General features: G+C 39.7%; 1 protein-coding gene across 1 annotated transcript in view; it reads right to left on the reverse strand.

Annotated features, from left to right (window-relative positions):
* The window catches only part of LOC126175180 (probable cardiolipin synthase (CMP-forming)), a 79,491-nt gene extending 68,099 nt beyond the window's left edge, over positions 1-11,392 (reverse strand). Inside the window, exon 1 of the mRNA XM_049921773.1 lies at positions 11,264-11,392. The gene's annotated coding sequence lies outside the window, so the exon portion shown is untranslated. The remainder of the gene's footprint in view (positions 1-11,263) is intronic.
* Positions 11,393-26,909: the final 15,517 nt, after the last annotated feature.

A 26,909-nucleotide genomic window follows, 5' to 3' on the forward strand; every position in this document is an offset into this window, starting at 1 on the left:
AGATGCATTGTGCACCCAGTTTTGATAGATGCCGTGTATACAAAACCTGGAAAATCATGGTCGACAACACACAAAAAACATAAAATAATACCATCTTGCTGAAGAAAGGGAAGCAATGATAACCAGAAAAAGGGGAGGAAATGCAAAATTATGAATGAGCGAAATTACATGTGTTTCTTGGTATGACTAAGTCAACATGAACTGCTCCAGTGAGTTAATGACATTTAAGGTTTAGGTTTCATTACATTATCTTTATGTGTAAAAACTGTGTATCTACTCTCTACCAATGACAGCACTGTGAATCTTTATGCACTGAGTATGGATTTGTGTATATTCCAAACAATGAATAAGCAGAAGAGAATGAATGTCATCACACACTTGCAAATTTAAATGACTGTATTTACTGCCAAGACTGGGTATGTCTGTTTCATGTTATGATGTGCTGCAAAGTGGGGTGACTTTGAGTGCAGTGACCTGATGGCAAATGAGTCACATGAGCAACCATTGTTAAAATACTGCCACAACTCCAAACAATGTTCCAAATGTTGTGAGCCAGCCGATCATGTGAATATTCATTCTGGAAACCAAGTTTGCTGCAATGCAAATATAGGCTTGTTCCATGATTTTGTTAATGAATGTGGGCATATTGTTTTGTTAAAACTATGACGTACGTTAACTATTATAACGTACCTTACACTCAGATTAATAGGTAAGCAGAGTTTTCTTTTATAATTTTATGAAATTTGCATTATTTTCCACGCATGTAGGAATTAACAGGCCAAAATATACACGGTTCTTTCAGGATGAATAGTAAATATTTTAAAAGGTGGTAATTTGAATAAAAAATTCCATATGAGATGTGTTCCATATTTCTTGATTACATAGGTAAGTTTTCATTTCAAGAACTGTTAACTCCAATTGCTATGGGTTTCTTTATCGACTGTCGTTTTCGTTATGTAATTCGAGTTGTGAAATTGTGCTCAATTTTAAATAATTGTATTTTTCTGCTTTATCATTTAAGATGCCACGTGTATTTACAAACTCTGAGTATATCAGTACTGTATTTGTGTACGAGTTTTGTAATGGAAATGCTGCTGCTGGTTGTAGAGAATACAGTTCCTAGGCATAGAATACCAGATCCGAGTATTTATTCATATTTTCATTAAACTGCATGAGATTGATGCCGTGCCCCATCTGAACATTCAAACAAAAAGTCTGGATGAAGTATAATACATTATTCAGCAGGCAGAACATAGTCCTTCAGCAAACACAAGCATGATTTCTACATGTATCACTGTTCCACATACAGGAACATGGTGGACATTATATATACATGGCCTCTACGCTTATCATTTACAAAAGATTCAACACCTTCACGGAGGAGATGAAGGTAGGTGGTGGAATTTTGTCAATGGCTAATTGCAAATCATTGAATAACCTCATTAATATTGCTTACTGATGAGACCATTTTCACTCGTGACAGTGTCAGTAAAACTTGTAACCCACGTCGGTAGTCCATCCCCTTGTTGAGACATATTTTCAAAAACACTTCTATATCTACATATATACTCTACAAACCATCATGAAGTGCATGGCAGATGTGATGCCCTTTTCTATGTGAGTGAGATGTAAGGGGTTTTAGTACATTCCTAGAGTAATCATTTAAAGTCAGCTCTTGAAACTCTTTTAATAGACTTTCTCAGGATAGTTTACATCTATCTTCATGTCTGCCAGTTCAGTTTCTTCAGTATCTCTGTGACACTCTCCCACAGATCAAACAAACCTGTTGCCATTTGTGCTGCCCTTGTCTGTATGCGTTCAATATCCACTGTTAGTCCTATTTGTATGGGTCCAACACACTTGAGCAATATCCTAGAAATGGTCGCACAAATGATTTGTAAGTGATCTCTTTTGTAGGCTGATTGCAGTTCCCCAGTATTCTACCAACAAACCTGCCTTACCTACAACTGAGCCCATGCGATCATTCCATTTCATATCCCTACAAAGTGTTACACCCAGGTATTTGTATGAGTTGGCCAGTTTCAAGTGTCTCATTGATATTATAGTCATAGAATACCACATTTTTTCGTTTTTTGAAGGTACAATTTTACATTTTTGAACATTTAAAGCAAGTTGCTAATTTTTGCACCACTTCGAAATCTTATCAAGAGCTGACTGAATATTTAGACAGCTTCTTTCAGACAGTACTTCATTATGGATAATGACATCATCTGCAAAAAGTCTGATTTTACTATTAATATTGCCTGCAAAGTCATTAATATTCAACATGTACAGCAAGTGTCCCAACATACTTCCCTGGGGCACATCTGAAGTTACTTTCACATCTGACGATGACTCTCCATGCCAGGTAAATACATTGCGTCCTCCCTACCAAAAAGTCCTCAATCCAATCACAAATTTCACTTGATACCTCATATGCCTCCCATGAACCATGGACCTTGCCGTTGGTGGGGAGGCTTGCGTGCCTAAACGATACAGATAGCCGTACCGTAGATGCAACCACAACGGAGGGGTATCTGTTGAGAGGCCAGACAAACGTGTGGTTCCTGAAGAGGGGCTGCAGCCTTTTCAGTAGTTGCAGGGGCAACAGTCTAGATGATTGACTGATCTGGCCTTGTAACATTAACCAAAACGGCCTTGCTGTTGTGGTACTCCAAACGGCTGAAAGCAAGGGGAAACTACAGCCGTAATTTTTCCCGAGGGCATGCAGCTTTACTGTATGGTTAAATGATGATGGCGTCCTCTTGGGTACGGGGACTACTCAAGAGGACGTCGTTATCAGGAGAAAGAAAACTGGCGTTCTACGGATCGGAGCTTCGAATGTCAGATCCCTTAATCGGGCAGGTAGGTTAGAAAATTTAAAAAGGGCAATGGATAGGTTAAAGTTAGATATAGTGGGAATTAGTGAAGTCCGGTGGCAGGAGGAACAAGACTTTTGGTCAGGTGAATACAGGGTTATAAATACAAAATCAAATAGGGGTAATGCAGGAGTAGGTTTAACAATGAACAAAAAAATAGGAGTGCGGGTAAGCTACTACAGACAGCATAGTGAACGCATTATTGTGGCCAAGATAGACACGAAGCCCACGCCTACTGCAGTAGTACAAGTTTATATGCCAACTAACTCTGCAGATGATGAAGAAATTGAAGAAATGTATGATGAGATAAAAGAAATTATTCAGGTAGTGAAGGGAGACGAAAATTTAATAGTCATGGGTGACTGGAATTCGAGAGTAGGAAAAGGGAAAGAAGGAAACATAGTAGGTGAATATGGATTGGGGCTAAGAAATGAAAGAGGAAGCCGTCTGTTAGAATTTTGCACAGAGCATAACTTAATCATAGCTAACACTTGGTTCAAGAATCATAAAAGAAGGTTGTATACATGGAAGAAACCTGGAGATACTAAAAGGTATCAGATAGATTATATAATGGTAAGACATAGATTTAGGAACCAGGTTTTAAATTGTAGGACATTTCCAGGGGCAGATGTGGACTCTGACCACAATCTATTGGTTATGAACTGTAGATTAAAACTCAAGAAATTGCAAAAAGGTGGGAATTTAAGGAGATGGGACCTGGATAAACTGAAAGAACCAGAGGTTGTACAGAGTTTCAGGGAGAGCATAAGGGAACAATTGACAGGAATGGGGGAAAGAAATACAGTAGAAGACGAACGGGTAGCTCTGAGGGATGAAGTAGTGAAGGCAGCAGAGGATCAAGTAGGTAAAAAGACGAGGGCTAGTAGAAATCCTTGGGTAACAGAAGAAATATTGAATTTAATTGATGAAAGGAGAAAATATAAAAACGCAGTAAATGAAGCAAGCAAAAGGGAATACAAATGTCTCAAAAATGAGATCGACAGGAAGTGCAAAATGGCTAAGCAGGCATGGCTACAGGACAAATGTAAGGATGTGGAGGCTTATCTCACTAGGGGTAAGATAGATACAGCCTACAGGAAAATTAAAGAGACCTTTGGAGAAAAGAGAACCACTTGTATGAATATCAAGAGCTCAGATGGAAAGCAAGTTCTAAGCAAAGAGGGGAAAGCAGAAAGGTGGAAGGAGTATATAGAGGGTCTATACAAGGGTGATGTACTTGAGGACAATATTATGGAAATGGAAGAGGATGTAGATGAAGATGAAATGGGAGATACGATACTGCGTGAAGAGTTTGACAGAGCACTGAAAGAACTGAGTCGAAACAAGGCCCCGGGAGCAGACAACATTCCATTAGAACTACTGACGGCCTTGGGAGAGCCAGTCCTGACAAAACTCTACCATCTGGTGAGCAAGATGTCTGAGACAGGCGAAATACCCTCAGACTTCAAGAAGAATATAATAATTCCAATCCCAAAGAAAGCAGGTGTTGACAGATGTGAAAATTACCGAACTATCAGTTTAATAAGTCACAGCTGCAAAATACTAACATGAATTATTTACAGACAAATGGAAAAACTGGTAGAAGCTGACCTCGGGGAAGATCAGTTTGGATTCCATAGAAATGTTGGAACATGTGAGGCAATACTGACCTTACGATTTATCTTAGAAGAAAGATTAAGGAAAGGCAAACCTACGTTTCTAGCATTTGTAGACTTAGAGAAAGCTTTTGGCAATGTTGACTGGAATACTCTTTCAAATTCTAAAGGTAGCAGGGGTAAAATGCAGGGAGCGAAAGGTTATTTACAATTTGTACAGAAACCAGATGGCAGTTATAAGAGTCGAGGGACATGAAAGGGTAGCAGTGGTTGGGAAGGGAGTAAGACAGGGTTGTAGCCTCTCTCCGATGTTATTCAATCTGTATATTGAGCAAGCAGTAAAGGAAACAAAAGAAAAATTTGGAGTAGGTATTAAAATCCAGGGAGAGGAAATAAAAACTTTGAGGTTCGCCGATGACATTGTAATTCTGTCAGAGACAGCAAAGGACTTGGAAGAGCAGTTGAATGGAATGGACAGTGTCTTGAAAGGAGGATATAAGATGAACATCAACAAAAGCAAAACAAGGATAATGGAATGTAGTCGAATTAAGTCGGGTGATGCTGAGGGAATTAGATTAGGAAATGAGACACTTAAAGTAGTAAAGGAGTTTTGCTATTTGGGGAGCAAAATAACTGATGATGCTTGAATTAGAGAGGATATAAAATGTAGACTGGCAATGGCAAGGAAAGTGTTTCTGAAAAAGAGAAATTTGTTAACATCGATTATATAGATTTAAGTGTCAGGAAGTCGTTTCTGAAAGTATTTGTATGGAGTGTAGCCATGTATGGAAGTGAAACATGGACAATAAATAGTTTGGACAAGAAGAGAATAGAAGCTTTCGAAATGTGGTGCTACAGAAGAATGCTGAAGATTAGATGGGTAGATCACATAACTAATGAGGAGGTATTGAACAGAATTGGGGAGAAGAGGAGTTTGTGGCACAACTTGACAAGAAGAAGGGACCGGTTGGTAGGACATGTTCTGAGCCATCAAGGGATCACAAATTTAGCATTGGAGGGCAGTGTGGAGGATAAAAATCATAGAGGGAGACCAAGAGATGAATACACTAAGCAGTTTCAGAAGGATGTAGGTTGCAGTAAGTACTGGGAGATGAAGAGGCCTGCACAGGATAGAGTAGCATGGAGAGCTGCATCAAACCAGTCTCAGGACTGAAGACCACAACAACAACAACACCTCATATGATCATACCTTTGACAATAAGCATAAGTGTGTTACTGAGTCAAATGATTTTCAGAAATCAAGAAATACTGCATCTGTCCGACTGCCTTGATCCAAATCTTTTAGTATGTCATGTGAGAAAAGTGTGAGTTGGGTTTCACACAATCAATGTTTTCAGAATCTGTGATGGTTGGCATGGAGCAGGTTATTCTGTTCAAGATACCTAATTCTCTGTAAATATGTGGTGTAGGATGTTAGACAAACACTTGACCAAGCCTTTTGTGTTACTGCATCATCTTACAGGGACCCTGTACCTAGAGTTTCTTGGAATCGAGCTTATAGAAGTTCTGAAAGAGGTTTCTTTGGCTACAAGAAAGCATATGGTCTTCCAGAATGAAGGGGCCCTGCACATTTCAGTCATTAGATGAAACGTCATCTAAACCTCACACTCCCCAGACGATCTCAGCAGAAATGATCATGTTTCTTGGTCACCTAGGCCCCTGGACCCTACCACTTTAGATTTTTGTTTGTAGGGATGTTTGAAAGGTGAAGGCTGCAAAGAAAAGAGACAAATTGATCATTCAGATAATGAACAGTGTTGCCCTCAAAAAGGAATCCTAAGTCGACCTCAGAAGAGCTATATGTGGTGTTGCCAAAAGAATTTGAAAGTGCGCTGAAGTCAGAGGCGAAATTTATGAAAATCAGCTATAAACTTGTGATCTGCCTTTGCTTAACACCTTCTGTGAGCATTCATTTTGGTTGAATTCTAACATTTGTAGCTTTGTAACTAATAAAATTGGACACACATTATATGGAATGGTTTATTCAAATTAGTCTGTACTATGACATTATAAAATATTCAGTATTCCATCTAAAACACCCTGTGTTTGTTAAGCTGATGAAGAAAAGCTGACAAAAGTTTTACTCATTATGAAAATCTCTGTGACAGAAGGATCACCATTCTTTGATTATTTTTACACATGTAAGTCACCTAGATAAGCACTGCTTGATTTGTGACAGTACACACCAGTACTCTGTATAGTAGCACTGAATAAAAAGAAAACATATTTTGAGATGTACTATGATAGAACTTCTTTTTTACTAGTACAAAAGTTTTATTTGCACTTTTAAATTTTTTTTCAAGCCAATGCAAACAATGTTGTAGTAATCCTTGTTGTGGCAAAATAATTATGTTTGCTAACTTGTCTGCATGGAGAATTGTTAAGCATAATTAATAGGAAAAAATCAAACAACAACATAAAGCAATGAATAAATGTAAGAGTTTGCTGCCAACACGTGTTCACTAGTACTGAAGAAGACTCATGACTGGATTCCTCATCTCAGCTGTCACTGATAACATTACATCCTACTGTTGTAAATACAAGCATCCTATGAGGTGAAGATGTTTCACAGATCCCTTCTCTCAGAATGCATCTCTGCATACATAAGGTGCATCAGCATAGAACATAACCTTCATTTCCTGATTCCATCCTTTACACATTAAATAATCCCATCCCTCAAACCTTAGTCTCCACAAATGATGCTGAATCTCTCAACATGTTCACCAACATTATAAGAATTGCCTTCATTTCTTGCAACGCTTCATTAAACATCCAGAAATGAACCCCTTAAACCACACACCTACAACCCGGGATCTTAGAATATTTCACTCCTGATCCAGCGCAACAGAATTCGAGAAACAGCTTATAACTTCAAAACAAACTACTACTCTATATTGTGCAGTCTATGATAATGCTCCCATCTACACATTCCCATATCTGTCCCTGTGTCTTCCAGTAACCCCAAGGGTCCCCTGCCTCCTATTTCCATGAAAATACCTGGCTTTCATCATGCATGTTCTTTGGTGCCTCATCTTCTTCACTCAGTCTGTCTAGTTGTTCACTCGTAAATGATCTCATCCTCATGTTTCTCTTTTTGACTCACTTGTCAGCATATTTCTCACAGTCATCATCAGCTTCATCAATCATTTCACATACACTTCAGGGTAAGTCTCTTCCTCCGGGCAATGTGGCTTTCATTTGCTCCTGCAGCTGTCCAAATTCAGCTGACCTTGATACAAAAACTAATGAACTGGTTCTATGACTTTCATATTCTTTTCATTTTGGCCATCTGGTACCACATCAATATGTGTCAGTGAGGTATCTTTTGGTCTTTCTCACTGTCCAGTATTCTTTCATTCCCATACTTTGCAAATTCTTCATTCTTCTGTCCATGATGATTTTGTTCTGGAAATAGTTATGTCCTCAAAATGCATGAAAGCCTGAATTTTTTTATTTAAAAATCACCCTGTTGTATATCTCCAGTTCCTGTATTCCCATTTCTTCCACAACCCTTTGAACCTCTTGGATCCAGCATACTTTTCTTCTCTTGTTCACCAGAAACTGTGATAACCTCCCTTGCTCAATTCTGAGGGTGAGTCTGAAGAAAAAGCTCCTTCTCTTCCTGAAGATGTCCAAGATTCTTTCTATCTTTTATACATTTATATAACTTTATTGTTAGTTTGTGTTGTTTTCTTTTCAGGGTGATGATTATAAGTTACTGTAGCTGATTTTTAGGCCTGTTTTCTGTCTACACTGTAGAGCCAAAGAAACTGGTACACCTGCCTAATATTGCATGCAGCCCCCGCAACTACACAGAAGTGCCACAACACGACGTGGCATGGACTCGACTAATGTCTGAAGTAGTGCTGGAGGGAACTGACACCACGATTCCTGCAGGGCTGTCCATAAATCCGTAAGAGTATGAGGGGATGGAGATCTCTTCTGAACAGCACATTGCAAGGCATCCCAGATATGCTCAATAATGTCCATGTCTGGGGAGTTTGGTGGTGGCCATCAGAAGTGTTTAAACTCAGAAGAGTGTTACCTGGAGCCACTCTGTACCAATTATAGATGTGTGTGGTTTCGCATTGTCCTGATGGAATTGCCCAAGTCCATCAGAATGCACACTGGACGTGAATGGATGCAAGTGATCAGACATGATGCTTATATACGTGTCACCTGTCAAAGTCATGTATAGACGTATCAGAGATCCCATATCACTCCAACTGCCCCACACCATTAGATGGCCCCCACGAGCTTGAACGGTCCCCTGCTGACATGCAGGGTCCATGGATTCATGAGGTTGTCTCCATACTTGTACATGTCCATCTGCTCCATACAATTTGAAACAAGACTCGTCTGACCAGGCTACATGTTTCCAGTCATCAACAGTTCAATATCAGTGTTGACGAGCCCATGCAAAGCATAAAGCTTTATGCCGTGCAGTCATCAGTGAGTCTTCAGCTCAAGCCCATATTGAAGATGTTTTATTGAGTGGTTCACATGCTAACACTTGTTGATGGCCAGCATTGAAATCTGCAGCAATTTGTGGATGGTTTACACTTCTGTCACATTGAACGATTCTCTTCAGTTGTCGTTGGTCCCATTCTTGCAGGATCTTTTTCTGGCTACAGCAATGTCAGGGATTTAATTTTTTACCGGATTCCTGATATTCATGGTACACTCATGAAATGGTCATACAGGAAAATCCGCACTTCATCGCTACCTCAGAGAGACTGTGTTCCATTGCTCATGTGCTGACTATAACACCATGTTTCAAACTCACTTAAATCTTGATAACCTGCCATTGTAGCAGCAGTAATCAATCTAATAACTTCGCCAGACACTTGTCTTATATAGGCATTGCCCGCCTGTTTATGCATCTCCGTATTTGAATAAGCATGCCTATATCAGTTTCTTTGGAACTTCAGTGTACATGTGCTGAGTTCTTCCAGTCATTGTAGAGCTTAAATTGTACTTGAAGTAAACAGTACATCAGCAAAATCATCATGGTTACAGTACAATGCAGTAACATATAATCATCCTACTTTTCCCATTTTTCTTGTGAAGTTTAATGGAAGCTGTAGTACAGTATATTTTCTGTATACTAACAGGTTGTAGCACTGCCTATTCTTTATCAAGCTCTGTATAATGTTGAAATTGAGTGAAAAGCTTTTTTAAAATCTGTGAATCACAAGGAAAGCAGCAATTCATACTCATCGCTCCATTGTAGAATTTCATTCTTGACTTGCAAACTATCCATTTTACTATATCCACCATTAAAGGTTGCTATGTTTCTTTGGTTGATTAAAATCCACTGTTCTCTCTCTCTCTCTCTCTCTCTCTCTCTCTGTGTGTGTGTGTGTGTGTGTGTGTGTGATAGAGAATAATTGTAGTGAGTGAGTGGTGTGTGTGTGTGTGTGTGTGTGTGTGTGTGTGTGTGTGTGTGTGTTTGGAGCTTACTACTGCTAGAAGGTAATGTTGTCAGCACACTTACATATATTAAAAGAAAGAAATGTTGATAAATTTATGAAAATGTAAATATACATGCTAAGGCGACGAAGAAATACTAAAAGGTGCTGTACAGGAGATTAAAACACAAGTAAAATGACAGAGGAGCTACAATAAATGTAACTGGTTGACTGCTTACAAAAACCATGGATGTGCCAGTAACTCTGCTGACACATTAAAACCATCTCCCTAAAATCTTGGGAAAATGTCGACAATTCACAAAACTTTAAAACTCTAACCACATACATTTGTACATTACCTAAAATAGAGGGCAGATCCGTTGGCAAATTTTCTGCGTTCCACTGGTCAGAAAATAAAAAACAGTCCATTAAAACATAGTGTATAGTGATCTGGATGCCACAAGCACCACACAGGTGGGGGGGGGGGGGGGGGGGGTCCTCTCACTGGAGCAAGGAGTTGTGTGTCATTGGTCTGTGGTCTATGCAAAGACAAGTAAGGAGGACCTCAACCAATCAATGTGGCTGGAAGCAAGTATCCTGCAGGCGCATTGTGGGCTTTACTATATGGAGCTTATTGTCTGTCACTCCAAGCCACCCATCCTCCCACCAATGCAATGCAGGGGAAGAGCATACTGAAATAACTGAGGATCACAACACATCTCCTTGGCTGCTAGATCCACCCTTTCGTTCCCCACAATCCCCATGTGCCCTTGTACCCAGTACAAAGACATCTCCTTCCCCAGTCATTGTAGTTGGAGGGGGATAGTCTGCATATGCTGGATTACTTTATCTGCTGGGTACAAACATTGTATTGTAGAGTGTCAAGGGCACTCAGAGGATCAGAACAGACAACAAATTTAGCACTGGAAGAATGTCTCATCTGCTCCAGTGCACGCAAGATCACATATAATTCTGTGTCGCAGGCAGTAAAGTCTTGAGGCAGTCAGACTTTGAGGAAACAGTCCGGGAAAACAAAAGAGCTACCAACAAAGTCCCCCGGTTGAGACCCATTCGTAAAAAAAGTTGTGGTGCTAATATAAAATATCAGAAAATATTGTAGTAAAAACAGAAGCATGAGCACAATCTCTCCAGTACTGCACTAAATCTAAAATGACTCTCGGCTTCAGCAGTAACCAGGGTGGCTGACAGTTAAAACCCTGGATTTGAGGTAGGACTTGCTCCACTCCAAGTGACTCCAGCACATGCTGGACTGCATGCAAGGCAGATAAATTAAAAATAAGATGAGAATGATTAAAATGAACACACACACATTTACCTGCAGAAAACTGAAAAGCGGTTTTCACAGCCCACTCCTCCACTGTTGCAGCACTGAAGGAGGAACAGAGAACAGCAAAATCGTCCACAAATAAGGAGCACTGTACAGGACTCTTTACTGTAGACGTGGTACTGTTTATGGCTATAGCAAAGAGGGTAACACTTAAAACACTGCCCTGAGAGACACCATTCTCTTGCTCAAAATGATCTGACAGCATGTCACGAACATGGGTCCTACAAAGCCGCTGAGACAGAAATGATCCTACGAAGATGGGGATTGATGCAGATATGCGAGAATACTGTGTCTCCAAGTAATATCTTACGCATTACTGATATCAAAGAATATACCGATACAGTGATGTTTACATATGAAAGCCTGCTGAATAGCCATCTCCAGTAGGATCAGGTTGTCGACAGTGGAGCGAAATTTCTGGAATCCACACTGACAGCAGCTAAGGAGTTTCCTGGTCTCTAACGATCAGATCAGACAACGGTTAATCAGTTGCTCCAGGGTATTTCCTATACAGCTTAAGGCAATACTCCGATAACTACTGGGACATGCACGGTCCTTTCCTGGTTCGAGGAGGAGTATCAAAAATGCCTGTCTCCACGAGTTGCTCTGTCTGCCATATAAGATTAAAACATTCGAGGAGGATTTCCTTTGATGCTGCTGGCAAATTTTGAAGCACGCAGTACTGGATTTGGTTGTGACCAGGTGCAGTACCATGAGTCTGAGACAACACCAATTCCAGCTCCAACATGGACAAAGGGTAGTTGTAAGTCTCAGAACTGTCCCTCCCCTCCCTACAGTCACACAATAATGATGAAATGCCAGGTCCTGGCTGACATTGGCAGTAGTTTGTGAAAGATACTCTGCCAGCATCTGAGTGATGTCTCCAAGTGTTTAGAGATACCCTTGTTTCAGCACTGCTGCTATTGATAAATGTGTTTACCAGAAATTCTCCTGATGGGTTCCCATAGTTAGAATAATTTTACTGAACGCTGGTAAATACAGAATGGGAACTGATAGGTCCATAGATTTTTATATCTTTCTTGTTTCATACCTTGCAAGAAAAAGGACAATTGCAAGAACAAACTTCTTTTGTAAATATAATCTAAATAATTCAATAAGTCCTTTGCTTATTATTTTTCCTCTAGCTCCAATTATTTCTACTGAAATGTCATCACTGCATAGTGTCTTTCTTGTCTTCATACCTCACCTAGCATTATTGTATTGTAAATTTGAAATTTTGTTGATTATGTCTGCAGTGTTTAAGTATTCATTTTGCTGTTTATTTGGTGATTTTAAACCTGTTTGTGACAGGTTCACTGGTAAATTTAACAATTTAACTGTACTAGAGACTGCTACACAATTTTTGTGAAGCTGAATGCTTATTAATTTTATTTCTTTTCTTTATTTATGACTCGACAATTTTGATTTTAGTGCCTGAAGCATATCAAGTTGTTGCTAAAATGGAAAAACAACATTAAGTTAATGTATGCAGTTTTGGAAATACTGATTCCCCATGCCATATAACAACATACAGTGCCCTAAAAGGACTAAAAGCTGTAAAGGAACTTTCCTTAGAAGAACAAGAATTACTTAGTAGATAGAGTAGTTTACACACTACTGAAAATGCTCAACTACACTTCCATCATGAAGCTTTACTCTTATAAAGATTTGAATTTTTGCAAAGATCATGCTGTAACCCATTTGGTAAGAAAAACCATACTGCATGAAAAAGTCTGCGCTCAATCAACATAGACACAACTGACCTACTAAAAAGGATAACCGTGTCTGATATTAAACCAGTCCAAAAAATGTGCCCTTCCTGTAGAGAAGAATTTGATAAACTAAAATATTCACAAATGGAAGTTACATCCCAGTCAGATGAAGGTGATGATACTAATGTTGCTCACCATTTGAATACAAGCTTAACAGCTGTTGGAATATCACCATTAACATTTCAATGACTTGGTGCATGGAACACAAAAGGATATGCAAAGTGCAAAATACAAGTTGAAGGTGCAATTATTAAGAAAATTTCAGAAGTGGGAGGAATTGATCCCAGTGAACTGGAGCAATCACCCACAAGCAAGCAATGCTTGACTTGTTCAGATTACAGACGCTAGTCCAAAAATTGAAAGACAAATTACATATATCACATCATAATGAGAAAATTCAAATTTTGACCTTAGTTCCCCAAAGCTAGTATATCAAAAAGACTATGGAAGAATTTTGTGTTTCAGAAAGAATGGTAAGGAAGGCTAGAAAGTTAAAAGCTGAACAGGGTATATTGGCACAGCCCAAAGGTAAATGTGGGAAAAAGCTTTCTGAGGCTGTGAAGGCAAGAGTCAGAACATTTTTATGACGAAGAGTTTAGTCGGATTTGTCCAGAAAAAAGGACTGTATTACTGTTTGGATTGATGGAGAAAAGGTTCAAAAACAAAAAGACTTATTACTGAGGAAATGTTTGTTGCGTACCGCAATAAAAATAGACCAGAAATTGGATTTTCCAAATTTTGTGAATTAAGGCCAAAAAGGTGTGTGACCTTAGGCATAGCTAGTTAACATTCAGTTTGTGTCTGCACAATACATTAAAATGTGAAACTAATGTTGGCACATAGCCCAATAAAAGAAGATTACAAAATATTACTGAGCAAAATTGCCTGTAATTTGGGAACAATGGATCACGTGCTTCATCGCTGTGAAGTATGTCCAGGAACAGAAGCTCTAAAGAAATATTTGGAAAGTGCTTTTGCAGATATTGATCCTGAGGATACAATTCAGTTCAAACAATGGACTTACACTGACAGAGATACATTTGAAACCAGAGAAATGACAGTTGAAGAATTCATTAAATGGGCTTAGGAACCTGCAGTAAAACAACCTACCTGTGGCTGACCTTGCATGGTTATTGGGCGTGGCTCCTTGGTGATGGGGCTAACGATCACCGAGATTGGTAGTGACATAGCCACAATGGAAAAACGCAAGAATTTTTCTCGAATTACAAAAAAATTCAATAGTTTAGGCACAATTTTTGCACCTTACCCAAAGAGACACCAAAATGAAAATAAGTTTTTCTAATAGACTGAAATGTGCTCTGTTGAATGGTGTTAATGAATGTATTGTCGTATGTGTCCATTTTGAGACACGACTTTGAACATGGGTATATTTTAATACATTCACATTTTTTAGCAAATTTACAAGATGGTAGCACAGTAATTAAACACACAAGCCAGGTTCAAATTTGTGATATACTAAACACCCAGACAGACAGTAGTTTGGCAAAAGACCAGGTTCATAGCACACTGTCTCCACTACTTATGCCTCATTAAAGTATGGAACACATTTCTCATAATATGATTTGTTGCCCACTTTGAACTGAGGTTATGCCAAATGCATTGCTGTCTGAACTCTACTTCCATCATTTGTTTATAGATCACAAAAAGTTGTACCATTATACCCAGAAGCAAGGGTCTAGCTCTTTTACATTAGGAACAGTGGAATGCCAAACTTGAAGACTTCTTCACGACTTTTCAGTCTCAGTAAAAGTGGTCTTCACAAAAGTGGCTCTAGTACTTCAACCAAGTTACAGGTGAGCCTGAAACTTTGCATAGGTTCATGTAGGGTCCTCAGGTACATATTGTGCAAATTTCATCAAAATTGAAGGTGGTCGAGCTGGGAGCACCTTCTAAACTGGGACACTTGACATGGAATGACCCTAGGCCTTCTTGAATCCTACTAGATGTTGAGGTGAAGATTTTTTTATCTAAGCGAATAATGATTAAAACCAGATTTACTAACATCATTTTTGGATTTGTTCCACTTTCTTGTGCTCACAAATATTGATTGTTTAATCTACCTTTACTGCAGTGTTGCTAAGATTAGTTGCTACAAAGGCCGTTTAATTTTAAAAGAAAGAAATAAAATTGCAGAGAGCATCATGCGGCCTAAATAGTTTATGCGTTTACGTGTAGACATATGCCGTTTCGAGGTGTTATGTGGAGGAGAGTGGAATGGGATGCTGGGAAAGAATAAAAACTTCCCATTATCTAGTTTTGTAACTCCTCATTTCTTTCCTATCACTTATTCTCACCACGTTATCATTTGTTACAGTCCAATGACAATGGCCTGTAACATTGTGTATGCCCTCTTGTTGCAGCAACAATTGAAAATAGGAGAACCACAGTACATCAAGCCCTTGTAAAACATATAGACTACAAATAAAATTTCCATCATTATTTAAAGCACAAGCAATTTCAAACAAAGTAATACGACCTTATTTCACAAAATAACATATGTCACTCTCTTTTAGCGTTGATCGTGCGAGATAAGAAATTTTAACATTTGAGAGTATTCTGTGACATTCTTTATGCTGCAATTTTTTTCAGATAATAGGTTTGCTTCTAGGATTGGTGGAAAAAGTTCTGCCAGGGCTAGGGAAAATATTATGTGTTAGCTATTATACGGACAGCATATGATAGTGTTATATTGTGAACAGGGCATACTTAATAGCTGTTACACAGCATTCTTCCTGTTTTTAACCTTTCTATGTAACTAGATTTCACAGCAGCTCCATCATAATTATGATGACTTTCTTCATATGATCAAACAAATCATCCAATGATCTCATTAGCAGACAAAATTCTTACTCTTGGCTAAACAGTTCAAATGACAATTGAGGGCAACACTCAAACTTTATACATCACAGATACTCGTTTTCATGGCTCCCAAGTGGAGGCAGTGTCCAATGGCTGGAAGGGAATGGTGGACACCTAACTATTGCCCTTCCTAAACAACTGCACCACTTGCCAGTCCTTGTTCCACACTCTGCAGTTGTTATACACTCTCTGAAGTTTGGTAAGCAAGCTACATCTAACATATCGTGAACACCAGCTCTGTATTCACTAATGTCCTATCCTGCTGCTATTCTCTTTCCTCAGCTGATGCCTTTTTCTTATCCCCAACACATACCCTAATCAGGATGACTACTTTTCACAGTCAGGCTGCAACACTGGTAGTCAGTCAGTCTCCCCCCCCCCCCCCCCCTCTCTCTCTCTCTCTCTCTCTCTCTCTCTCTCTCTCTCTCTCTCTCTCTCTCTCTCTCTCTCTCTCTCTCTGTGTGTGTGTGTGTGTGTGTGTGTGTGTGTGTGTGTGTGTGTGTGGACACGCGTGCGCGCATGCACATGCATGGGTTTGCACCTGCATGTGCTCGTGCCTGCATGTGCTCATGTTCACATCAGAGAGAAATAAAGAGATGCCCATCATCACACTTGGTTAACTATGCCCTACTATGGAGAAGGGGAAGACAACAGCAGTAACCATTAAATGATCCTTACTACCCTCCCTGTTTACCTTTCCCTGTTGCTTCATAACCTGGATTGTGAGTAACTGAATCCACTTTCCCTCTTTTCCCCTCTCTCCTCCCTGATGAAGGAACAAAGTTCCAAAAACTAGGAATATAAATTTTCTGTTCTGTTTTGTATATCTATCGGCTGTACTGAGCTGAGGTAAGTACTGGCCAGCCCCTCTATCTCTTTGTTAGTATTCGTAACCATTAAATGCTAATTCTTGACTTTTATCTGGTTGACAAAACTGGTTAAATGACTGAAAACGTCATTTCCGTTGTTGGCACAAAGAGCCTCTCTCTCTCTCTCTTTCTCTGTAAATGTGCAGACAAATATAAACTGCTGAAAAAGTATTGCATCATTCTCATGACTTGCATAATTTGTGTTTCTGTGGGTTGAAACCTCTTCAGCTGTACTTGACTGACCACATAAACTCACTATGTACAGACATTTGTGTGATGCAGATACAAGTGGACCTGCATTCTTATCGCAGGTCTCTAGCTCTAGCTGTGGTTGGCATGATGTGGCTACTGTATACTGTTCAGTCTGTGAGTACGCCTTGAATCACAATTTGAAGCTCAGGCCATGCAAATGTTATCAGTCTAAGGCAAGAGGGTTTCTGGGGAGGTTGTTTGTCAACCAGTTGGCATGCATCACAGCAATGTCATTTGAAATTAATCGACTATCATGTGATACAAAACATTTATGACCTAGGCCTTCCTCATAATGGCTGCCTATAGTCAACAACACTACTGAGAACCACTACCTACACATTATTGCTTATAGGTGTCGTGAGCAGAATGCAACATAACTTATTGTTCAGCTCTATAGTAAAAATTTTGATGGTGTGTCAATCTTTCAAGACAAACAAGCACAGCACTCGCATCTTGTACACCCCCCCTCCTCTAAAAGGCAGGTATACACTGAAACGGAAAGGCCTGCTGACATGAACCAGATGAGTATGCTTTGAACCAATTGGAACTTGCAGTGCATCACAGCAGGGACCCTCTTCACACTAGATGATGACCTCAGGAACAGACTTAAGCAACAATGTCTGTATTACTTTGTAGACAGCATACCAAGGGTGATTCAAGCATGTTAGAGTGCATTGGTAGGAACTACATCATACTGAATTTTACTTAGCAGCAGATTCTGATTTTACGGATGTACAAAGATGAGTAATTTCATACAGACTGCCTTTAATTTAGGTCTTATATTTAATTTCACAGGAAAACTATTATTTAGTTCCACAAGGCTTACTCTTTCATTCTATATTCCACCAGAGTCTAAGCCCACACACATTCGCACATATGCTGGTTGTACAATCTTATAGAAGGAATAATATCAGCAAAGGAGCCTTCACTTAAATCCTTGTTAGTATCACTTACAAAAATTTGTGTCAAAGAATTAAAAAAAATGGTATGAGATATATGTTTAGTTGTGGCACTTTTAATATTTCGGGAGCTCATGAATTTCTAGTACAATTTTAACAAGAATGTTCATTACTTTGAAAGAAAGGACTTATTTCCTATTAAAAAAGCCTGGCCTTCTTACGCATTTGTGCTGTGTGCTGCATGTGCACTGAGTACTTTCTCCTCTCTGTTGCCAAATACCAAAATTTGTAGAAAGATGGATACTCACTAATAATTAGCTCTTGATACCAACTCATCTGTGTTGATTTCTTTTATATTTTATTGCCAAGAACTGCACCACACAATGCTATATTCTCTTTTTTTCAGAATAATAAACAGTTTTTTATTACAATATGTTCTTATTTTTCCAAGAACTAATCAACAAAGCTAACAAAGTAAACACTGAACCTAGAGCTTTTGGAACATGAGTTGTTTTATCTGGATCAATAGATAAAGTAAGGAGAGAAATTGGATCAAGTCACTTGCAAGCCACATCATGACCTGGCACTCCTACCTCCCTTTCCTCAGGAGTTTGGGACGAGAGGGGGAGGGGGGGGGGGAGGTTCAACCAATAAAGGTTAGGTATCATCACGGCATTCTGTGGTAACCCAAGATAGGAGCGGATCAGCACTGCCTCCCCATTACTACTGTCAACTCTGCTTATGCTTCGATGACCAACCTTTAGAATGATGGTGGAGCACTATGTCTCTCGAAGTTTGGATCACTGCTTAACTGCCTATATCATGGGTATCACACAAAGCTCTGTAAGAAAAACTGAAACATCAGTGTCAACTGTATGCTGGGATGGTGGATATCTGTTTGAGGTGAAGGCATTGTTGGCTGACAACTGTTATAATCATCTGCTACATCCCAGTTATATCAAGTATACCTCACAAGTGAGACCATGTTTTGGGCATCAGTTATTTGCCTAGTTATTCGAGGGAATTCTACCAATGTGACCCGATAAAAGTCCCATTGGTTTGGATGAGCCAGTGGATAGTTTTAATGCCTTACCAAATCAAAAGGAATTGGGTGGGTAGTCCTAATAAGACAGTTATTAAATTGATGTTGGCAGAATGGTTGCTCCACAGGGCTAGCTCAATATTGCACAGTGAACAAATTGTATTTGAACATTATAACCTGTAGCAATACACGAGAATGAGTGGTTCACATTATGATGAACATGCTGCTGATGCATCCACTTCAAAGTCTGAAGACACCTATAGAGATTACCAGTCATCTGGTAGGTGAGAGAGTGCCACTCTACATTCAGGAGTAGGTCGCCAAGTCTGCACAGGTTCAAATGACTATTAATTGTAAAGAACCTAACAGCATTTTGGGTAACGATGAATAAATGCTTCTATGCTTATGAACTTATAAGGATGGCTAGAAGAGATCATTCCTAGACTCCATAAACCATCACAAGAAATCCGTAACAGTAAGAAAGACCACCAGGAGGAGTATAAGGGAACATTTGGGAGAGGTAGGAGATGCCCAATTATTAAGAGACATGGATATAATGCAGACAATGATGAAATATTTTCTATGAAGTGGCAACCATCAAGGAGGGCTGTGGAAATATGAAGCCTGAGAGTCTCCCAGCATATACAGTGATCAAATAAATTATGTGAATGCAGCTGGGTGACATCATTGATGACCACCGATATTTCAACAGTGCACGTCCTGTCATTTTCAAGGCAAAACTTCAACAAGTAAGCACTCTGTAAGGAAATTTGAAATCTCAGTTTGAAGAACAATTCAGAAAATTTAACTCTGACCCCCCACCCATCTCTCTCTCTCTCTCTCTTTTCACACAAGATGACCGACGACAAAAGTTATCAATAGTGAAAATTAATAACCAACAGATGAGGTAGTGTTAACTCTGTCCCTCTGTTTTTAACAAGGTAGAGAGCAGGAGTCAATGCAGAATTTAAACAAAAACCTCACTTTATGTTTCTAAGGTTACTTGCTAATTTAATTCAACTGCTTCCTTCACAGTATTCCAATAGCTGGAAGTGCATGCCAGAATCTCCTTGTTGTTATATTCCATAGGATGACTGGTGCCAAGATGATGATCTGCAATAGCAGATTTGTTTGGTTGTTGTAAGCATGTGTGTTGCTTATGCTTGGTACAACAGTCCTGATAGTTACCAATAAATGACATGCCACAACTGCAAGAAATACAGTAGACACCCATTTACTACAAACCAAGATCATCCTTTACGCGACCTAAAAGGACCATAATCAGACACTGAAGAGCCAAAGAAACTGGTACACCTGCCTAATATTGTGTAGGGCCCCCGCAAGTACGCAGAAGTGCCGCAACACGATGTGGCATGGATTTGACTAATGTCTGAAGTAGTGCTGGAGTGAACTGACACCATGAATCCTGTGGGGCTGTTCATAAATCTATAAGAGTATGAGGGGCTAGATATCTCTCCTGACGTGTGGGGTGTCACCTTGTCCTGCTGGAATTATCCAAGTCCATTGGAATGCACATTGGACTGAATGGATGCAGGTGATTCGACAAGATATTTTTATGTGTGTCACCTGTCAGACCACCAGCTTGAACAGTCCCCTGCTGACATGCAGCGTCCATGGATTCATGAGGTTGTCTCCATACCCGTACATGTCCATCCGCTCCATACAATTGGAAACGAGACTCGTCTGACCCAGGCAACATGTCTCCAGTCATCAACAGTCCAATGTCGGTGTTGATGGGCCCAGGCGAGACGTAAAGCTTCGTGTCGTGTCGTGCCTTTGGCTTAAAAATCCCATCGATTACATTTCATTGAACGGTTCACATGCTGACACTTGTTGATGGCTCAGAATTCAAATCTGCAACAATTTGCAGAAGGGTTGCACTTCTAGCACATTGAACAATTCTCTTCAGTCGTCAATGGTCCCTTTCTTGCAGGATCTTTTTCTGGCCACAGCGATGTTGGAGATTTGATTTTTTACAGGATTCCTGATATTCATGGTACACTCATAAAAAATGGTCGTACAGGAAAATCCCCACTTCATTGCTACCTCAAAGGTGCTGTGGCCCACCGTTCGTGTGCTGCGCCAACTGTAACACCACATTCAAACTCGCTTAAATCTTGATAACCAACCATTGTAGCAGCAGTAAGCGATCTAATAATTGCGCCAGACACTTGTTGCCTTATATAGGTGTTGCCAACCGCAGCACCATATTCTGCCTGTTTATACATATTTGTAAACGCATGCCTGTACCAGTTTCTTTGGCACTGGTGCAGATGGTGCTTGAAAAACTCATTTCACATCAGATTTCTGCAAAATGCGACCAAACCTGTTGGAAATGCTCCCTTTGTACAGCAAAAAGACTGTTGACTTTGGTGTTAACCTCAATGTTATCATCATTCAAGCAGTGCAAGGTTGACTGATAGCGCAACACATGTCTGATCTGTCCTTCATATAACCATTCTGATGAAAGATGATCTCAAGTTGAGCCAATGTACCATCAACCATCTTCCTGACTAACATCAAGGAAGAGAAGGCAGCCATCTCTTTTCAGCTCCATCATGAAACAAATATTTGGGTGGATTGAATTCAGGTGTTCTAAAAAGTCATTCAGATTCTTACTGCCATGAAGGCCAGACAACAAAAGTATTGTCTACATAGTAAGTAACCTTATAAATAGTCATGGAAGTTTTTATTTAAATTCTATGTGTAATCCTGCTCTCTTCCTAGTCAAAAAAGAGACACAGACTTAATGCTACATCACCCATTAGTTATTAATCTCCACTATTGATAATTTGTGACACTGGTCATCTTTGTTTGTGTATGGTACTAGTGTTTAGAGAGAGAGTTTGTTATCTTTTCAGAAATGCTCTGCAAACCAAAGTTTTAAATTCCTGTCCATGGTGCTTATTTGCTACAGTTTTAACATGATAATGACAGGGTGTGCACCTCTTGAAGTATCGGTGGTTGTCAATGACATCACTCAGTTTCATTCTACTAAGTTATTTGAAGATGGTGGAGATGTTTGTTCCAACAATGCAGAATTTTACAAATGTCCCTTTCTCTATATGGGAACTGGTGACATAAAAGTAAGCCATAATGAAGTGCTTTACACCACGGTGCAATGTCTCAAATGGAACACAGAAAAATACTTCTTACTCTATTTAGTTAAATCTGGGAAATGGAGTAATTCTCCAAATTGTGGTGCAAGGCCAATTTAAATCTTCTTTTGATGTCTAGGAAGCAGCATATCCTCCAAGTGATTATCCTAATGTTGACTTGTTAGCTGGATAGGAAAAATCTTGTAGTGGTTGGTGAATTGCTACCTTCCAAATGCTGCTGACTGCTGGAACAATTTTACATACTGCACAAAATTCATCAAAATTAAAGTTGGGTGAGCTGGGAGCCATAGGACACTTTACATGGAATGATCCCCTAGTAAATCTAGGTCATAGATATGGTGGAAGAAAAGGACAACATCAAAATGGATATGCAACCTACCCTGACAATATAGCAATGTATCTCAATCTTAGAGCTAAAAGCTCAGAGGAGGAAAAAAAAGGGTTCCAAGATGGATGCACACTGTGTGATAGTGTTTTTCCATGGATGAAACAAATACTGAAGTCTTCAGATGAATAAATAATAGTAAGACTAATACAGTGTGTTCCAAACTGATAACTGGTTAGTTTACCAACAGAGTTTTACTTCTTTCTAAACTTCAGATGTATGCCTAATTTCTGTTAACTTTTTTTAAAGGAAGAAGCCACTGGAAAAGGGACTTCTCACCTACATTTTAATCTTTAATTTGGCTCTTTAACAAAGACATTCTCTATCAGTGACTTGTCATTTTCAATGCAATGTTAGCATATTTGAACAAACTTAAACTTGTTCACGAAACTATGTGTAATAAATTGTTTTCAAGATCTGTAAAGGTTTTGAACTATAGTAGATGGCAGACTAGGATTAAGTTTTAAAAACAAATTGAAGTCATTTTTGCCTTGCAACACATGCTATTGGACAGATGAATTTCTGAATACATAATATCTGCATGTAACTGGGTTATATTTATTAAATTTTGTTGTAGACTAGCCTTTTCACCACTGCTTTGCTTGTGTATGTGTTTGACACATATATTACAGACATCTCCTCCTCCCCCCTTTCTGTGTTCACCTCTTCCTCCCACCCATCTCTCTGCCCTCCTCATCCTCCAAACACTACATGTCCACCTCCTCCTTCCCAGTCTGTCTCTCCAACTCCTTCTGCCTCTCTCTCTCTTTGTCCAACACCTCCACCCCTCTCTCCAACTATATCCTCCTCCCCTCCAGCTGACCATATCCTCATGCCCCTCTTCGTTCTCCATCTGCCCACTACCTCTCTACCCCTTCCACCTGCTTTCTGGACCTCCTCCCTCACAATGTAATCTCCTCCTCCCCATCCCACTGTCCATCCCCCCACCCCCCTTTGGACATCTCCTTTCCCATATTCCTGTCCAGCTAAAATTCTCACTTTCTCTCAGCATCCACCTAGGACTTGCAAGGCACACCATTGCTACCTGCACAACACACCTATTCCACTTTCTCTCTGTGTTCTCATCCTTCCCTTATCTCTCTGTCGACTTCCTCGTCCCCATTTTCTCTGCCCACCTCAACTTCCCCCTCATCTCTCTGCTCAGCTGTGCCCATCTGCACCTGTAGCCCCTGCAAAAAGAGGTCAATAAAGCAGGCCAATGCAACTCCCATACAACACATGTCATGCAGGGCAGCCTATTCATTGGGGGTTGAAAAAATGTTTCTTGCCCCAGAAATGTACGCTGCACCAAAAAGGCAGACCAATACTACATTGATGGAAAAAAATCACAACACCGAAAAATAATTAATTACTGTAGAGTAAGGAAATTTTGGGACTACATTTGTCTAGGTAACATATTTAAGTGATTAACATTGCAAGATCTCAGGTTAATGCAAACACAACACAGGCCACTGCAAATGTGAAATGCTGGTAAATAAATAAGCAGTGTAACTGCCAAAATGATGAATGTGAGCATGCAAACACACATGTATTGTGTTGTACAGGTGTTGGATGTCAATTTGTGGGATGGACTTCCATGCCTGCTGCACTTGGTCAGTCAATACAGGGATGGTTAACACTGTCTGTGGATGATGCTGGAGTTGTTGTCCAATGATGTCCTACATATGCTTGATTAGAGACAGATCTGGTGTTTGAGCAGGCCAAGGCAACAAGTCAACTCTCTGTAAGCAAGTCAACACTCTGTAGAGCATGTTGGGTTACAACAGTGGTATATAGGCAAGCATTATCCTGTTGGAAAACACCCCTCAGAATGCTGTTCATTAAGGCAACACAACAGGTCGAGTCACCAGACTGACACACAATTTTGCAGTCAGGGTGTACGGTGTAAGTGTATGGGGGTAACCATGAGAGAGCCCCTGCTGACATACAAAATCGCACATCATAGCATAACTCTCCAGGTGTAGGTCTAGTATGTGTAGCACACAGACAGGTTGGTTGCTGGCCCTCAACTGGCCTACTTCTAATAACACACAGTCATCGTTGGAACTGAGGCAGAACCAGCTTTCATCAGGAAACACAACATACCTCAACCCTGCCCTTCAACGACCTCTTGCTTGAATCACAGAAGTCACAAATGGCAGTGGTTTGGGATCAGCGGAATGCTTGCTACAGTGCATTTGGCTCAGAGCTGTCCTTGAAGTAAACAAGCTGTAACACTTTGTTGTGTCACTGTGGTGCAAACTGCTGCTCAAATTGCTGCTACAGATCCAGTACAATGATCCAGAGCCATATGCCAAACACAATGGTCTTCCCTCTAGGTTGTGCCAGGTGGCCATCCAGAGCTCAGTCTTCTTGCGACCATAGATTCTCATGACCACCACTGCCAGCAGTCATGTAAAGTGGGTACATTCCTGCCAAGTCTGTCTGCAATATCACGGAAGGAACATCCAGCTTCTTGCAGCCCTGTTACACAATCTTGTTCAGACTACGTGAGGTGTTGATAATGGGGTCTTTGTTGCCTTAAAAGACATTCTTACTGCCATCTACTCACCATGTCCAATCTCAAATTTAAACTCACAACTGTTAAAGCACGTTTTTTAAGGCAAACCTGGTTTGCATCCTCATAGTGGTGCAACTAGTGCCACTCTCATGTGACGCGTGAAATCTGAACAGAAATCATCTTTCAGGTGTAGAGACATGCCTACAAACTTTTATTTATATTGCACAACTCCTTGGTGTTGCGATTTTTTTCTCTGTCAGCGTATTTCCACAGATTCAACACTTTTGCCTTATCTCCATTCCTGTTAGAGCTAGGAGGTAGTAAACTGCTGATACTTGAGAGATCTGCTGTTTCTGTGCCAAATTTATTGAAATCGATCTAGTGGTTTGGAAGGAGATCTCTCTCTCTCTCTCTCTCTCTCTCTCTCTCTCTCTCTCTCTCTCTCTCTCTCACACACACACACACACAAACACACACACACACACACACACACACACACAAACCAAATAGTCATAAACAAGAAAATTGTGTGCAATAGTGAGTGTGTGACACAATGTTGCTATGGATGGATTACGGCAATCAAAGAAAGACAGTCAGCCAAATGATGGCCAGCAATTTACTCAACCATAGTGTCACATGCGCGTTGTAAGACACTGCATAACTTGGTTGTTTAGGATATGTCTCGTGTCATTTGGACATGGTCTGTAGATGATGAAATGAAAGACAGGTTTTAGTGACCTAAAAAATGAAGGTGATATTGGAAGCAATAAAGGAATTTTTAAAAAATGCATTTGCAAGTGCTGATGTAGTTTTCTGTTTTTTGTCATATATGGTAAAAATGTGTGGTAGTATTGTTACTAAACTCTGTATTTTTGTTGAAAATGTTTAAAGGGCAACATAACTAATGCTACTGATCTGATGTGATACGACTTTGATTAGAAATAAGTTCAAAGACAACTTTTAACAGATATCTGGAAATGAAGATATGAATTTCATTTCTGAGAATGAGGCTTATTATTATAATGTTCTATAGTTTACAAACAATATTTTCAACTCTGAAATAATATAGGCCCACAGTGAGACACATTTGCAACCCACACACTTATAAAAAGCAGAAGGCCTTTTCTTGGTTGCTAAGCAGGTCATCAGTTGTCAAGTAAGCTCAGCAGGCCTAAACTCTATTTTCTTAATGGCAGTGTTAACAGTAACATCATACTTTTCGCAGACGATGCAGTTATCTATAATGAAGTATGGCCTGAAAAATGCTGAACTAATGTTCAGTGGGATCTTGAGATTTCAAAGTGGTGCAAGGGTTGTCTGCTTGCTTTAATTTTCAGAAATGTAAAACTGTGTACTTCACAAAACAAAAACACAAAGTATGCTATGATTACACTATCAGTGAGTTTTGTAGGGATATGAAACAGAACAGTACCTGAGGCTTAGTTGTAGGTAAAGCAAGTGGAAGACTTCAGTTCATTTGCAGAATACCATGGAAATGCATTCAGTGAACATATGCAGAAAAGAGCAGCACAAATGGTCACAGGTATGTTTCATTCGTCCATATCACAGAGATGCTAAAGAAAATGTATTGGCAGACACATGAAGATAAACATGAACTACCCCACAGAAGCCAACATACAAAGTTTCATAAACCACTTTAATGATGGAGCTAGGAACTCTCTATGTAGCAGTCCCATTGGGATTGTACAGGTAAGATTATATTAATTCCAATGCGCACAGAGACACTTGAACAGTCATTCTTCCCATAACTCATAAATGAATGGAATGGGAAGTCCTAATAACTGGTACAATAGGAAGGGTACTCTGCCATGCAATTGACAGTGATTTGCAGAGCACTGATGTAGATCCTTAAA

Source organism: Schistocerca cancellata, chromosome 1, assembly GCF_023864275.1.
Source record: "Schistocerca cancellata isolate TAMUIC-IGC-003103 chromosome 1, iqSchCanc2.1, whole genome shotgun sequence".
In the NCBI taxonomy this organism is placed as follows: domain Eukaryota; kingdom Metazoa; phylum Arthropoda; class Insecta; order Orthoptera; family Acrididae; genus Schistocerca; species Schistocerca cancellata.